We start from the raw sequence: 14,052 nt of genomic DNA, 5'->3' as shown, positions 1-14,052 counted from the left end.
AGTATAAAAATTGGCAAGTCATGATGCAGCTGTATAGAACCTTAGTTAGGCCACACTTGGAGTATAGTGTTCAATTCTGGTCGCCATACTACCAGAAGGATGTGGAGGCTTCAGAGAGGGTGCAGAAGAGATTTACCAGGGTGTTGCCTGGTATGGAGGGCATTAGCTATGAGGAGAGGTTGAATAAACTAGGTTTGTTCTCACTGGAAAGAAGGAGGTTGAGGCCTGATAGAGGTCTACAAAATTATGAGGGGCAGAGACAGAGTGGATAGTCAGAGACTTTTTCCCAGGGTAGACGAGTCAATTACTAGGGGGCATAGGTTTAAGGTGTGAGGGGCAAGGTTTAGAGGAGAGGTACGCTGCCGGAGGTGTTGGAAGCAGGGATGATAGTGACGTTTAAGGGGCATCTTGACAAATACATGAATAGGATGGGAATAGAGGGAGACGGTCCCCGGAAGTGTAGAAGATTTTATTTCAGACGGGCAGCATGCTTGGCGTGGGCTTGGAGGGCCGAAGGGCCTGTTCCTGTGCTGTACTTCTCTTTGTTCTTTGTCCACCTTTCTGTCGAAGTTGCACCCAATTTTGGGTAAAAAGAGCTCTTTTCTATACCTTCAAGCAGGAGTTGCCCTGTGTGCGACCACCCACACCAAGGTGGCCACCGGAAGTCAGCAAGTAGGTGCTTTGGTATCCGGTGCCTGACAGGAACCTGGCTTGCAGATGCTAAACCTAAACTCCCCAGAGATAAACCACCCCTTCCTTTATCCAAATTGTTGCACTATCTCTGAGTCTCCCATTGTCAAGTACATTTTGACATCTCTCCCCACTCCTGAAGAACCTTTTCCTTTTACAAACTCCTTACTTTCTTCCATCTCCCCTGCCTTCTAAGATTTTCATCATCTATCACTCTGGTAAGCCACACATTACCCCTGGCTAAATTACATTCTTTCCTCTCTCAGCAATTGAGCAACTTATTTTCTCACCTTCATAAACTTTGTTCACTCTTCTTTAATTCCTCGAAAGGAGCCCTAAGGATGAGTGACCAAACTTTGGTCCCAGGAATAGATTTTAAGCAGCATTTGAAGGAAGGATGCAGATAATGGAGAGAGAGAAGTGGAGAGGCAAAAATACTTGAAGAACCTGTTGCTGAGTTTAATGCCTGGTTGGCCAAAGGCAATACCACCAATGGTGGAATGAAGGAAATGTTGGATGTACACAGGAGAAAGAAAAAGAAAAAAAAAAGACTTGCATTTAAGTTTTCACAACTGCCAGATGTCTCGAAACACTTTACTACAAATGAAGTACTTTTTGAAGTGTACTCGCTTTTGCAATGTTGGAAACACAGCAGATAATTTGCACACAGTGACCTCCCACAAACAGAAATTAAATATGACCAGAAAATCTATTTCTGCGATGTTGATTGAGGGATAAATATTGGCTGGGACAGCAGGAAATAACTCCCTTGCTCTTCTTCAAACTAGACTTCCATTAGATCTTTTACATCCACCCGAGACTGAAAAGTGGTACCTCCAACAGTGTAGCACTTTGCATGGGGACAGAGTGCATAGTTGAGGTATTAAGTGAATACTTTGAGTCTGTACTTACCGAGGAAGAAGGTGTTGCCCAAGCCACGGTGAAAGAGGAGATAATTTAGACACTAGAAGAGTTTAAAATTGAAAAGGAAGGACGGGTTATTTGATAGGCTGTCTATACTTGAAGTCGACAGGAAACTGGGATGAAGTGCATCCAAAGATATTGAGAGAAGAGAGGGTGGAAATTGCAGAGATACTGGTGCTTTTTAGTCTTCCTCAGACTCAGGGGTGGTGCCTTAAAAAAAGCAATGAACTACAAGCAAATTAGCCTAACATCAGTTATTGGGAAAATGCTGGAATATTTTATTAAAGAAATCTTAACAATGCACTTAGAAAAGCATAATATGATTAGAACAAGTCAATGTGGATTTTATTCAAAGGAAATCATGTTCAAGAAATTTAATGGAGTTTTTTGAGGATGTACCTGGTAGGATAGATAAAGGGGAACCAGTAGATGTAATATACCTGGATTTCCATAAGGAATTTGATAAGGTGTCTTGTAAAAGGTTAATAAGCAAAGTAAGGGGGATCTAAAACAGGATGGCACAGTCTCATGATAAGGGTCCGATTATTTAGGACTGAAATTTTTTCATTCAAAGGGTTGTGAATCCTTGCAATTTTCTACCTGAGAGGGTTGTGGATGCTCCATCATTGAATACATTTAAGGCTGGGATAGACATATTTTTGGTCACTCAGGGAGATAAGGGATACAGAGAGTGGTTGGGAAAATTGAGTTGAAGTCCAAGATTAGTCATAATTATATTGAATAATGGAGCAGGCTCAATGGGTTGTCTGATCTGCTCCTATTCCATATATTCTTAAGTGCCAGAGGATTAGAGAATTGCAAATGTTATACCTTTGTTCAAAAAACGATGTAAAGATAAGCACAGCAAACCTAGGCCAGTCAGTTTAACTTTGGTGGTGGGGAAACGTCTAGAAACAATAATTCAAGTTTAATAGTCATGTGGACAAATGTGATTAATTGAGAAAGCTGACATGGATTCATAAAGGAAATGTAAGGGAAAACCTGCTGCAGTTTTTTGAAGCGTTAAGAGAGGGTTGATGAGGGAAATGCTGTTGATGTGGTATACATAGACTTCCAAATTGTATTTGTTATATTTGATACAATGCCGCACGAATGACCTGTGGGCAAAGTCATAGCTCATGGAATAGAAGGGACAGTAGCAACATGGATACAAAATTAGCCGAGTGACAGAAAATAGAGAGTACTGGTTAATGGATGTTTTTTGTGAGTTCTCCAGGGACCTGTTTTGGGACCCTTTTTTTTACTGCGGTATATTAATGACGTAGACCTTGGTGTATAGGGCACAAAACATTTGCCGGTGGTATGAAAATTGAAAGCATTTTGAACTGAGGAGGATTGTGTAGAACTTTAAAAGTTGGTGAAATGGACAGACCGGTGACATTGTTGATGTTCAATGCGGAGAAATGTGAAGAGACTCATTATGGTAAGGAGAACTTAGAGAGATATAAAATAAATATCACCAGCGGGATTCTCCATCAGTGGGATCCTCCACTTCACTGGCAGCGCACCCACGCCCGAGCGTTTCCTGAAGGAGTGGGCTGGCCACAATAGGAAACCCCATTGGCCGGCTGCTGGAAAGAAGGATCCTGCTGCCCGCGGGGGCGTGGTGTGCCGGAAAACATGACTGACGGGACGGAGAATCCGCCCCACAACTCTAAAAGGGGTTCAGGAGCAGTTAGGCCTGGGTGTTAATGTACATAAATCATTGAAGGTGGCAGGTCGGGTTGAGAGAGTGGTTATTAAAGCATATAATTTCCTAAGCTATATTAATAGGGGAATAGAGTACAATAAATAAAGAGGTTATGTTGAATTTGTATAAGACACTAGTTCAGCCTCAGCTAGAATATTGCAATCCAGTTGTGGCTGCAGAACTTTAGGAAGGATATGAAATAATTAGAGAGCGAGGAGAAAAGACTCACAAGGATGGTTCCAGGAATGAGGAACTTCAATTATGAAGATAGATTGGAGAAGTTGGGACTGTTTTTCTCAGAGAAGAACGCTGAGAGAGAGATTTGACAGGGGGATTCAAAATCATGTGGGGTCTGAAAAGAGCCGGTGGGGAAAAACTCTTCCTATTCGTGAAAGGTTCAAGAATGAGACTCTAAAAGAATTGACAAAAGAAGCAAAAGCGAAATGCAAAAAGAACTTCTTGACACAACGAGTGGTTAGAGTCTGTAATACATTGCCTGATACTGTGATGGAGGCAGGTTCAGTATCAACTGAAGTATCAAAGGGAATTAGACAGCTATCTGAAAAGGAAGAATGTGCAGTGCTACAGGGGAAATTACACTAAGTGAATTGTTCATTCGGAGAGCTGGTACAGACATGATGGGTCAAATGGCCTCCTTTGGCACTGTAACAACTCTGTGCAGGTGTCAGCCTTGATATTTGAGTCCTGGGAGGGGAACTTGAAACTTGGAACCTTGTGATTGAGAGGCAAGTGTGCCCCCAGCTGAGATGAAACACGCGGGATCTTCCTATTCCGTCAATGCCAACCCCCTCCCCCCCTGCCATGGGTGCTCCAGCATTGGAGGGTGTTGACAGGGGCACGGTAGCACAGTGGTTAGCATTGCCGCTTCACATCTCCAGGGTCCCAGATTCGATTCCCCTGTCTGTGCTGGGTCTGCACGGTCTCCCCCTGTCTGCATGGGTTTCCTCCGGGTGCTCCGGTTTCCTCCCACAGGCCAAAGATGTGCAGGTTAGGTGGATTGACCATGCCAAATTGCCCCTCAGTGTCCAAAAAAAAGATTAGGTGGGGTTACTGGATTACAGGGATAGGGTGGAGGTGTGGGCTTTCCAAGGGTGCTCTTTCCAAGGGCCGGTGCAGACTCGATGGGCCAAATGGCCTCCTTCTGCACTGTAAATTCTATGACATCGCCGGGACCAGAAGATCCTGTCGCCAGCCAATGGCGGGCCGTCTCCGTCACCACAGAACACACCGCGGGGGAGGGGATGGAAATCCCACCCTGTGAAGAGTTTTTGGAGAGTTGTGGAGCTGGAGGGAGGTTGCAGAGAGGTCATGAGGTGCTGGACTAAGGGCCAATGTAGATCACACAGACTCCAAGAGTGATGGTTAAGGGGACAATGCCAGTTGGGATAGGGAAAGAGAGACATTTTAGTATGCACTCAATTATTATTATAAGAGGGTGGAAGACTATAGACTCTGTTAACCTCACAGACGTTTGCATTTTCAGTGCGGTTTTACCTTTGTTGCATTTTATTTGTCGCTTTGTTTGGAGACTGGCACTAATAGGTGGACATAGGTGTGTTGTGGTTTGAGGGCGTTGCTGGACGTGTCTCTGACTGGCTCTGTAAGTACAGCCCTGTCGCTGTGTGTGTGTGTGTGTGACACATGCGCTGAGTACACCGATCCTGCGAGCTGACCCTGTTGTGAAGACAAGCTGAGCCCGGAGTTTCTAGGACAACCTCGGAGAGCAGCCGGGGGAATGCAGCGCTTGTCCCGCGGCTGAGCAGGGAGCCCGACCCCTGGGCAACCCAGAAAGCAACCGTGAGAGCATCTGGTAAAGCGGGGCCGAAAACCGAATCGCTCGTCTGGCGCAATGCACCCAGTCCGATAAAACCTTTGGAAAGTGGAGCTGAGGGGGTGGTAGTGGTGGTGGTGGGGTAGTCTCTTCCCAGCCGCTCGCCACCGTGACTGAACCTTTCCTGTGCAACTTGCCATCTCCGGTAAGTTGAGAATCCAGCGTTGGAGTTGGGCGCAGTGTTCGCCAACCTGCTTTTAACAAGTGCTGTGCTTTTATTAACACGGTTCGCACCTCAGCCTCAAGGTTCAGAAGGATTTCTATTTTGGAATGGGAGAGAGGATAAAGTTTGCGTTCCATTAAAACTATGCGTAGTTTTACTGCAGCAAAGCCTCTCTCCACAATACTGATCAGGAACGAGTAATCGCTTTATATCGATTTATTTTTTTAACTGTGGAGAGCAGCCAAAGAAACTCACTGGACTGGAGCCAGGTATCCAGTTAAAGGTAAAGACGCTTTATGAAGGCAAGTTTGTTGTTGTGCAGATAACCGGAGCAAATAGATATCCGTGCAGCAGATATCCAATGATAGATATGAATGATAGATAGCCAATGAATGATAGACATCCTATGAATGATATCACTATGAATGTTAGATATCCAATGCCTGCTCGGTCAATAAATGAGCCTGGTGCCCATGGATTGACTAGAAACCCAATTGCAAATTCTTTCCATACAGGCTTATGGCGAACATTGTGCCTCAATCATTAGAGATTTTTTATAATTTCAACACCTTATCAAAAATAGTATGAACATTGCTAGAGAAGGTGCCAGTTGTAAATGTGTAGGTGGCCTTTTTAAAAATATATTTCATTTCACAACAGTTGCCTTTACCAGCATGCATTCTATTGGTCTGTGCCCGAGAATGCTGTTGTACAGTTGCCACATTTTGCTCAGGTCTATGACGGGATTTTGGCAAATCATATTTCAAATCTGTGACAGGATGTTGGGGGATTATCTCCCCTGCTTCCGCTCATCTGCTGCCGAAACCTTCATCCTAGCCTTTTAGCTCCAGACTTGACCCCAGTGCTCTCCTGGTTAGATTCATATCTTCCACCCTCCTTAAACTAAAGCCTCTGCTCCCATAGCCGAACTCCAAGCAAGTCCCATTCATCCATCATCTGAATGGCCTGTTAATCGGCACGTGAATGAGCAAAGGATTGACTTTAAAAATAATCTTTTATTGTCACAAGTGGGCTTACATTAACACTGCAATGAAGTTACTGTGAAAAGCCCCTAGTCGCCACATTCTGGTGCCTGTTCGGGTACACAGAGGGTGAATTCAGAATTTTCAGCTGGCACGGGTATTGAACCCGCGCTGCTGGCCTTGTTCTGCATCACAAATGAGCTGTGTAGCCCACTGAGCTAAACCAGCCCTGCTAAACCTCGCCTTCATTTGCAAATCCAGTCACGGCACCATCCCCTCCTTATCTTTGTAATCTCCAGTCCTACAACCCTCCGAAACAACCTGGGCTCTCCAATTATGGCTTCTTCTGCACCCCACTTGTAATCGCGCCACCATTGGTGGCCAGGCTTCAGTTTCTGACCAAGTTCTTGGTGAACTCCCCGAGTAACGTTTTAGATGGCTGGTGCCACATCTTGTTGGACAACACTCCTACAAAGTGCCTTGGGCTGTTTTACTGTGTTAAAAATGCTACATAAATGCTACATAAATGCTACATAAATGCTTGATATCGAGACAACACAGGAGACATTCTGCAGCTACAAGAAAATAGCATTTTTAAAATGGCATTTGTGAACATTTTCCCAAAACCTCTAAAACTGGATTAATGGCAACCTTAATTTCTTAAAGTATGTAAAACAGAAAATCAACCAACTCACTGCAAATTCACGGTTGGCATCAGATGCCAGTCGGTTGTGCTGCCAATCAAACTTTACATTAGACTAACAATGTACTCCCAGTACATAAAGAACTTCTGCTACAGCGCTGTCATTTCTGTTTCCCCGATATTACTCTTGTGGCCTCTTGGGAAATATTGTTGTAGTTCTAATTAGCATAGAATTCAAAGACGCATTTGTTCTCAGCTTCTCCACAATGAACTTAATGTGTTGGTTTCGTTTTGGATCTTTGTTAGCTGTCAGAGATGAGAAAGAACCCTATAAATCCAGAGGATGATTCAAATGCACATCGCAGAAGTGAAATCATAGTTACACAATCCCTCAGATATCCTGTATTGATATCAATGGCACATGTAGGGATTAACAAAACAATAGCGAGCTTACATCATGTACAGCTGCATTACCGCCGAGTACTGCGGGATCTGTCCTGTTCAAATTGTCCGGTGACTTTCAGAGCACCAGTGGCAGGCAATACAAAATACATTGTGTGACTTGGTGGAACGTTGCAGCACTTGTGTCCTTTTGTGGGTGCAGATCTTCCCTGCTGTTGGGAGATAGATTTGATATGCCAACAACATGAAGGCCACTCTGTTGTCCTATCTCGGCAGACTGAGCACTCATCCCACCCATGGCCAGAGAAAATGTGTGAGAAAATGCAGAGTCCAGGAGCAATAAAAGCCTCCATTTAGACAGGCGGCCAATGGCATTGTGCCTTGAGTGGCTACAACTGCCTCCTATGGTGGTAATAAGTGTTGCAATAGCATCAGTACCTCATCACTTACATTACAATATGCTCCCAAAGCAACCTCGTGACAGTACTGTGATACAATATAGCATACTATTAACTCTTACAAGATCAATATTGTTACGCTCACATCATGGAACCCCCAAAATGCAGAAGGATTCCATTCGGCCCATTGAGTTAGGAGCAACACAGTAGCACTGTGGTTAGCACAGTTGCTTCACAGCTCCAGGGTCCCAGGTTTGATTCCCGGCTTGTGTCACTGTGCAGAGTCTGCACGTTGTCCCCGTGTTTGCGTGGGTTTCCTCCAGGTGCTCCGGTTTCCTCCACAGTCCAAAGATGTGCAGGTTAGGTGGATTAGCTATGTTAAATTTCCCTTAGTGACCAAAAAAGGTTAGGTGGGGTTACAGGGATAGGGTGGAGGTGTGGGAAATATGTTGGAGGTATGGCCTTAGGTAGGGTGCTCTTTCCAAGGGCCGGTGCAGACTCGATGGGCCGAATGGCCTCCTTATGCCCTGTAAATTCTATGAAATTCTATGAGTCAGCACCGATCCTCTGAAAGAGCATCCTACCTAGGCCCACTCCCCCGTCCTATCCCCGTAACCCCAGTTAACCTTCACATCTTTGAACATTAAGGGGCAATTTAGCATGGCTAATCCACCTAACCTGCACATCTTTGGACTGTGGGAGGAAGCGAAGCACCCGGCGGCAACCCATGCAGACAGGGGGAGAAAATACATACAATCTACACTGCTGAAGGAGTCCATTCAGCCCATCGAGTCTGCACCAGCCCTTGCAAAGAGCATCCTACCTAAGCCCACACCTCCACCCTATCCCAGTAACCCCACCTAATCTTTTTGGACACTAAGGACAATTTAGTGTGGCCAATCCACCTAACCGGCACATCTTTGGACTGTGGGAGGAAACCGGAGCACCCGGAGGAAACCCACGCAGAGTCGGGGAGAACATGCAGACTCCGCACAGACAGTGACCCAAGCCGGGAATCGAACATGGGGCCCTGGAGCTGTGAAGCTACAGTGCTACCCACTGTGCCGCCCATGGAGCTAACGTTTTGAATCTGTATGCTTGTTTTTGTCAAAGTTTTGACAAAGTTTCATCCAAACTCAAAACATTAGCTTCATTCTCTTTCCACAGATGCTGTCAGACCTGGTGAGATTGTCCAGCATTTTCTGTTTTTGTTTCAGATTCCAGTATCCACAGTATTTTGCTTTTAGCTGGAATGTTGATGGGATAACCAATATTTCCCCATTGTTCAGCAATGACATCAGTTTCAACCCATTGTGCGCACAATAGAATACATGAATACTGTCATCACATGATTGACACTGGCTGGAGAACGAGCCAAGGGCAGCCCAGCAGGTCAGTCTGATGAAGCCATGATGTGGAGATGCCGGCATTGGACTGGGGTGAGCACAGTAAGAAGTCTTACAACACCAGGTTAAAGTCCAACAGGTTTGTTTCGATGTCACTAGCTTTCGGAGCACAGCTCCTTCCACATTCATTCACCTGAGGAAGCTCAGAAAGCTAGTGATTCAAAACAAACCTGTTGGACTTTAGCCTGGTGTTGTAAGACTTCTTACTGGGATATGAAGGCTAGAGGGAAGCCAGTTTTCACCTAGCACAAGGGAGAGCCTTGCCTCAAATGTCACCTTCGACAGAGAAGAGGGGCTTATTCATTTTACCTGCCAGAGTATAGTTCTTTATTACTGGGGCTTGACCAATTTTGACTGAAAAGCCTGACGCTTGCTGTTGTTTGAGGTGAATAAATGTGAATTAATCACCAGATACATGACCACCATTCGTCTTTAGTGCACCGACAGAGAACCATTCAGGCGTGTAACTTTTCAATTACTATCTTGAGGACTGATTAGGAGTGACCTTTTTTACCCTTTAAGTACTTTAAGTGCATGTTACACCTTTAGAAATCATCAGTTCTTATTTGTGTACAGTATTTGTGAGCAGTGATAACATTTTCGTCATTGTGAGAAACATTTATTCTTTCTTTTGAATGGAACTTAGAAGAAAGGGTGTTTTCCATCTGTTCTTTAAAGTCATAGTAATCGAAGAATCATAGAATTTTACAACACAGAAGGAGGCCATTTGGACTATTGTGTCTACACCGGCTCCTGAAAAGGCTACCTAGCTAGTCCCATTCCCCAGCCCTATCTCCGCAGCCCTCTATATGCATCACTTTAAAGTCAGGGGTTAAAACACTTCTTCTCAAAAACACATTTTGTTATGGTCAGCTGAGAGGTGAGGAGAGGGAAATTCTTCCACACATCTCTCCCCACCTGCAACAGTATTGTCAACTCATGCCTAAGTTACTTGGTCCTTATTATTCCTGATGCAACAATCAATTGTACTATTTTCATATTTTAGAAATTTTATTGTCAGTGAATTCAACATGCAGCTAATTATTTATGTTCTCCACAAAACTTATATCTACGAAGAAAAGTTCTTGAAATGTCAGAGGTTGTAAAGAGATTCTTTTTTAAAAAAATCAAAATGCTTATCAAACTGCATATATGGACTTATAGTCAGCCTCGTATATAATTATGCAACACTGCACTGAAATATTACACTACTGTGTTGAAGTAAAACCGTAGGTGGAGCTGAAATTACTTTTTAATGGATGCATATTGTAATCGTCACTCTTTTAGCTTTGGCAATTTAGAATTTGACAGGCAGGGTAGAGCATGGCGAGTTTAAGAAGAATTGAGTTAGAAAAAAGTTTTTGAAATAATGTTACGTGCAGGGTGCAGTAAAAAACATAGCACTATCTTCATAATATATGCAAGCAATAAAACCTCAGAACAGTGGACACTGGGCGGAACGAATGTTGTCTTTTCTGAATTACCTCATGCAAGACTATTGAAGAACGGGCATCATCAATACAAAGCATTTCCTTCTTGTTAAAGTTTCAGGAGAAAGAGGTGGGCGAATGGGAAAAAGCACTTAGAATTCTCGACTGCTGCCATTACCTAACTCCTTCACAAAGACAACACTGTGTTCTGGGTAACAGGCCTTGTATTCAGCAAAACTAAACAAAAGAGATGTCAAAGTAGAAGGGGGGCAAAGAAACTGCTGCAGATGAGCTCACTGATCATATTAATGGACAGTTTCAAGACAGGGATCTTTGGGGCTTGTTTAGCACAGGGCTAAATAGCTGGCTTTTAAAGCAGACCATGGGAGGCCAGCAGTGCGGGTTTAATTCCCGTACCAGCTTCCCCGAACAGGCGCCGGAATGTGGCAACTAGGGGCTTTTCACAGTAACTTCATTTGAAGCCTACTTGTGACAATAAGCGATTTTCATTTTTTCATTTCATTGAGCCGATATAGAACCATGATTAAAGAAAAACTAACATATTGAATGTTGTAGCAGATTTTCTACTAAGTATAGGGCAGAACGTTAATTACAGACTGGGCAAGAGACTAACATGTTAATTAAGTTTGTATTCCTGTGCCATCATAACAGTTTCTGGATCATTCACTGCAACCTTTAATACATGTTCAGGATAAGATCCCTCAAGGAGTTTTAATGTCAGATGACTTTTATGCTAAAGGAAACAAGCAATCTAGTCATTGTCAGTGTGGTGTTTCATTTAGACTTTTCAATAATACCATGGGGATTACATTAGCTGGTGCAGTGGTGGAAATTAAACAGGTCAACCTCACATGTTTTTTGAAGTTCTAAATTAGGTTGCCAACTGAGCAGAGATTGCATTTCTATGGGTCAATCAGTGAACATCTTGTGGGATATTACTGAGCCATGGAAACCAGCAAGCAGGTTAGAACTCTGATCTGCATTGAATAAGCTGATCTCAAAGAAGTACTATAATTTGACTTAGACTAAAGTAAAATAACAGCCAGGGTCCAGAAAGAGTGTGAATGTTCAAGTGAGGACAGGATTAAGTTTAGAAGATCAAAAATAAAACTGCCTAAACTGCTGATAAGGGTCACACTAAAAGACTTGATTGAAGAAATTGACCTCCCTTGTAGAGCTTAGCAAGCGTCATGAAAAAGAATGGATATGATGACATTTTCTGCAGGTGAAATATTCAAGTTCATTCTAGGTGTGATGATGTTCCCAGAAATGGATTACTTTGTAGTGTATGTGTATGTGCAGTGAATGTGGAGCTCTGCAGCAGAACTTGTCGTCAATTGTTCACAACATTACTGTTTCAGACTTCAAGCAGCATTTCTTTTTCACCTTCTGATGTAAACTATTTCTCAGTGTTGAAGAGCTGGTGCTCATGCTGCTGAAGTAAAAAATACTAACAGAATCCGATTTTTCTGAGTCAATCTATTTACGTACAAATTCAAGTGCAAATTGTGGGGGCAGAGGGGTGGCTGCGTGAGAAAACTATGTGAAATTTAAAATGATGGGACTATTAAAAGGAATCATCACAATAGGATCACTAGCACAGAAAGGATCAAATGTACGTCATCAAATAATAACTTTTGTCAAGGTTGACGGAACAGAGGATTAAAGTAAGGCACAAGGTGAAAGAGAATGAAACCTCATGAGCCAGCAATGAGCATGCGGTCAAGTAATGGAGCAGCCCAGAATCTGACCTATTTTTTGAAGGTGGTGTTGAATGTGATATATGAATAGGATTACCTTGCATCCCATTCCATAGCATCATCATAATAAGCCCGCACAGTAGTTTTCTTTAAAAGAGATGAGTGCAGATCTGAATAATAGCTGACTGGTCCAGTGGGTCATTGTGCTCTATGCTGCATTTTGGCAGCAGAGGCCTTTAAGGCACTCTATGAAATCCGAATCCTTGCCCATAGGTTTTAGTCATCATTCTAATATCTTTGACTCTGCGTCCATGTATTTCTTTAAAACATTTTTTTTTTTTCCTCCTTTTTCACATTTTCTCCCACATTTACATCCATCAACAATAAACAATAATCAGTAAGATATGTCAGTCCCCATAATAACAACGATCCCATCTACCCACCAACCCCCAAACCTCAACCCGCATGTTTACATAAACAAATGACAAAAAGCCCCCCCCCCCCAGGTCTCCAGCTCCTCCCGTCCACTGCCTCTTGTAAAACTCCTCCTCCCAACATCGGTTCCTTCCCCCGCGTCCATGTATTTCTAATTACGTGACCTTGATGCAATGCATTACATTAAATATGATGTGCATAAGTGCGAACGATAATTGATCTGTACACTGCCCAATGAGCAAGAACCCGTGACACCTGTTCATATGAATTGTAACCACTTCACTTCGATATCGTTGCCGTATGATTTGCAAGCTCTTGCCATTTTCGGGTAAGGAATTCCCACATTACCCATATATCCACCAGAAATACACCTCATGCACTAAAGGAATGCAAACTGTAAATGTGTCTCCGCTCATTTTGCCAAGCCATTTGTCCTCATAAACAAATCAGTGAGCGAATGGTGATAACAGCAGGAGCATCAGCCTCCATTTCTGTTGAGTGTTACAGAAAAACTATTTGAAAAAAAAATCATTTTCATCAAGATTGACCAAAGAATATGGAGCTCAATCTCATATGAAAGGCTGGATCTTGCTGGAAAAATAATTGCAAGTCAATGGCACAGATTTGCAAGTCAGCCAGCAAATTCAGAGGATTATGAGCGACATTGTGAGCTGCAAATTTCCACAACTGGCTGCTGATTGACACTGCTCATTGTTTGAATCACAAAATCAGACCTTGCCCTTAGGCTGTCAGTGATTTAGGAATTTTCTGGATATGTACATTAATTGCACATTAAACATTCCACAGAGAATTAAGTCTGGTATTTAAAAGTGCAAGCGCTCCTCTATCAATGTGGTAATCGTTAATACAGTGTCATCACCATTCTGGCCCAATCTGCTTTTGGTATGCAGCAAATTGTTGTTAGAGATTTAGAATGTTACATTTTTGAAGTATTGGCTTTCTTCTTCATTTCTGGATTTCTTCTCTGCCTTTCTTAATCCAATCATTCTTTCTCTTTCATTATTTCTCCCATATATACCTTATTTGACTCTAATTTGCCTCTTTCTCGGTTCCGGTTTCTTTCTCAATCCTTCAATCACATTTGTTAAGAAGCTATACTATAGATAACATGGTTCACCATGCTCCCTGAGTCACTTAGTGTCTTTAAGACAGGGATAGATAGGTTATTGATTAATAAAGGGATCAGGGTTATGGGGAGAAGGCAGGAGAATGGGAATTGATCAAATGGCGGAGAAATTTCGATTAGCCGAATAGCCTAATTCTGCTCCTCTAT

General features: G+C 43.1%; 1 protein-coding gene across 2 annotated transcripts in view; it reads left to right on the top strand.

The window, feature by feature from the left end:
• Positions 1 to 4,665: 4,665 nt before the first annotated feature.
• The window catches only part of LOC140399103 (dual specificity testis-specific protein kinase 2-like), a 153,916-nt gene continuing 144,529 nt past the window's right edge, over positions 4,666 to 14,052 (top strand). For both annotated transcript variants that reach the window (XM_072488270.1, XM_072488268.1), the window contains exon 1: positions 4,666 to 5,322. The gene's annotated coding sequence lies outside the window, so the exon portion shown is untranslated. The remainder of the gene's footprint in view (positions 5,323 to 14,052) is intronic.

Source organism: Scyliorhinus torazame, chromosome 22, assembly GCF_047496885.1.
Source record: "Scyliorhinus torazame isolate Kashiwa2021f chromosome 22, sScyTor2.1, whole genome shotgun sequence".
NCBI lineage: Eukaryota > Metazoa > Chordata > Chondrichthyes > Carcharhiniformes > Scyliorhinidae > Scyliorhinus > Scyliorhinus torazame.
This window is presented reverse-complemented; position numbering and strand designations above follow the sequence as displayed.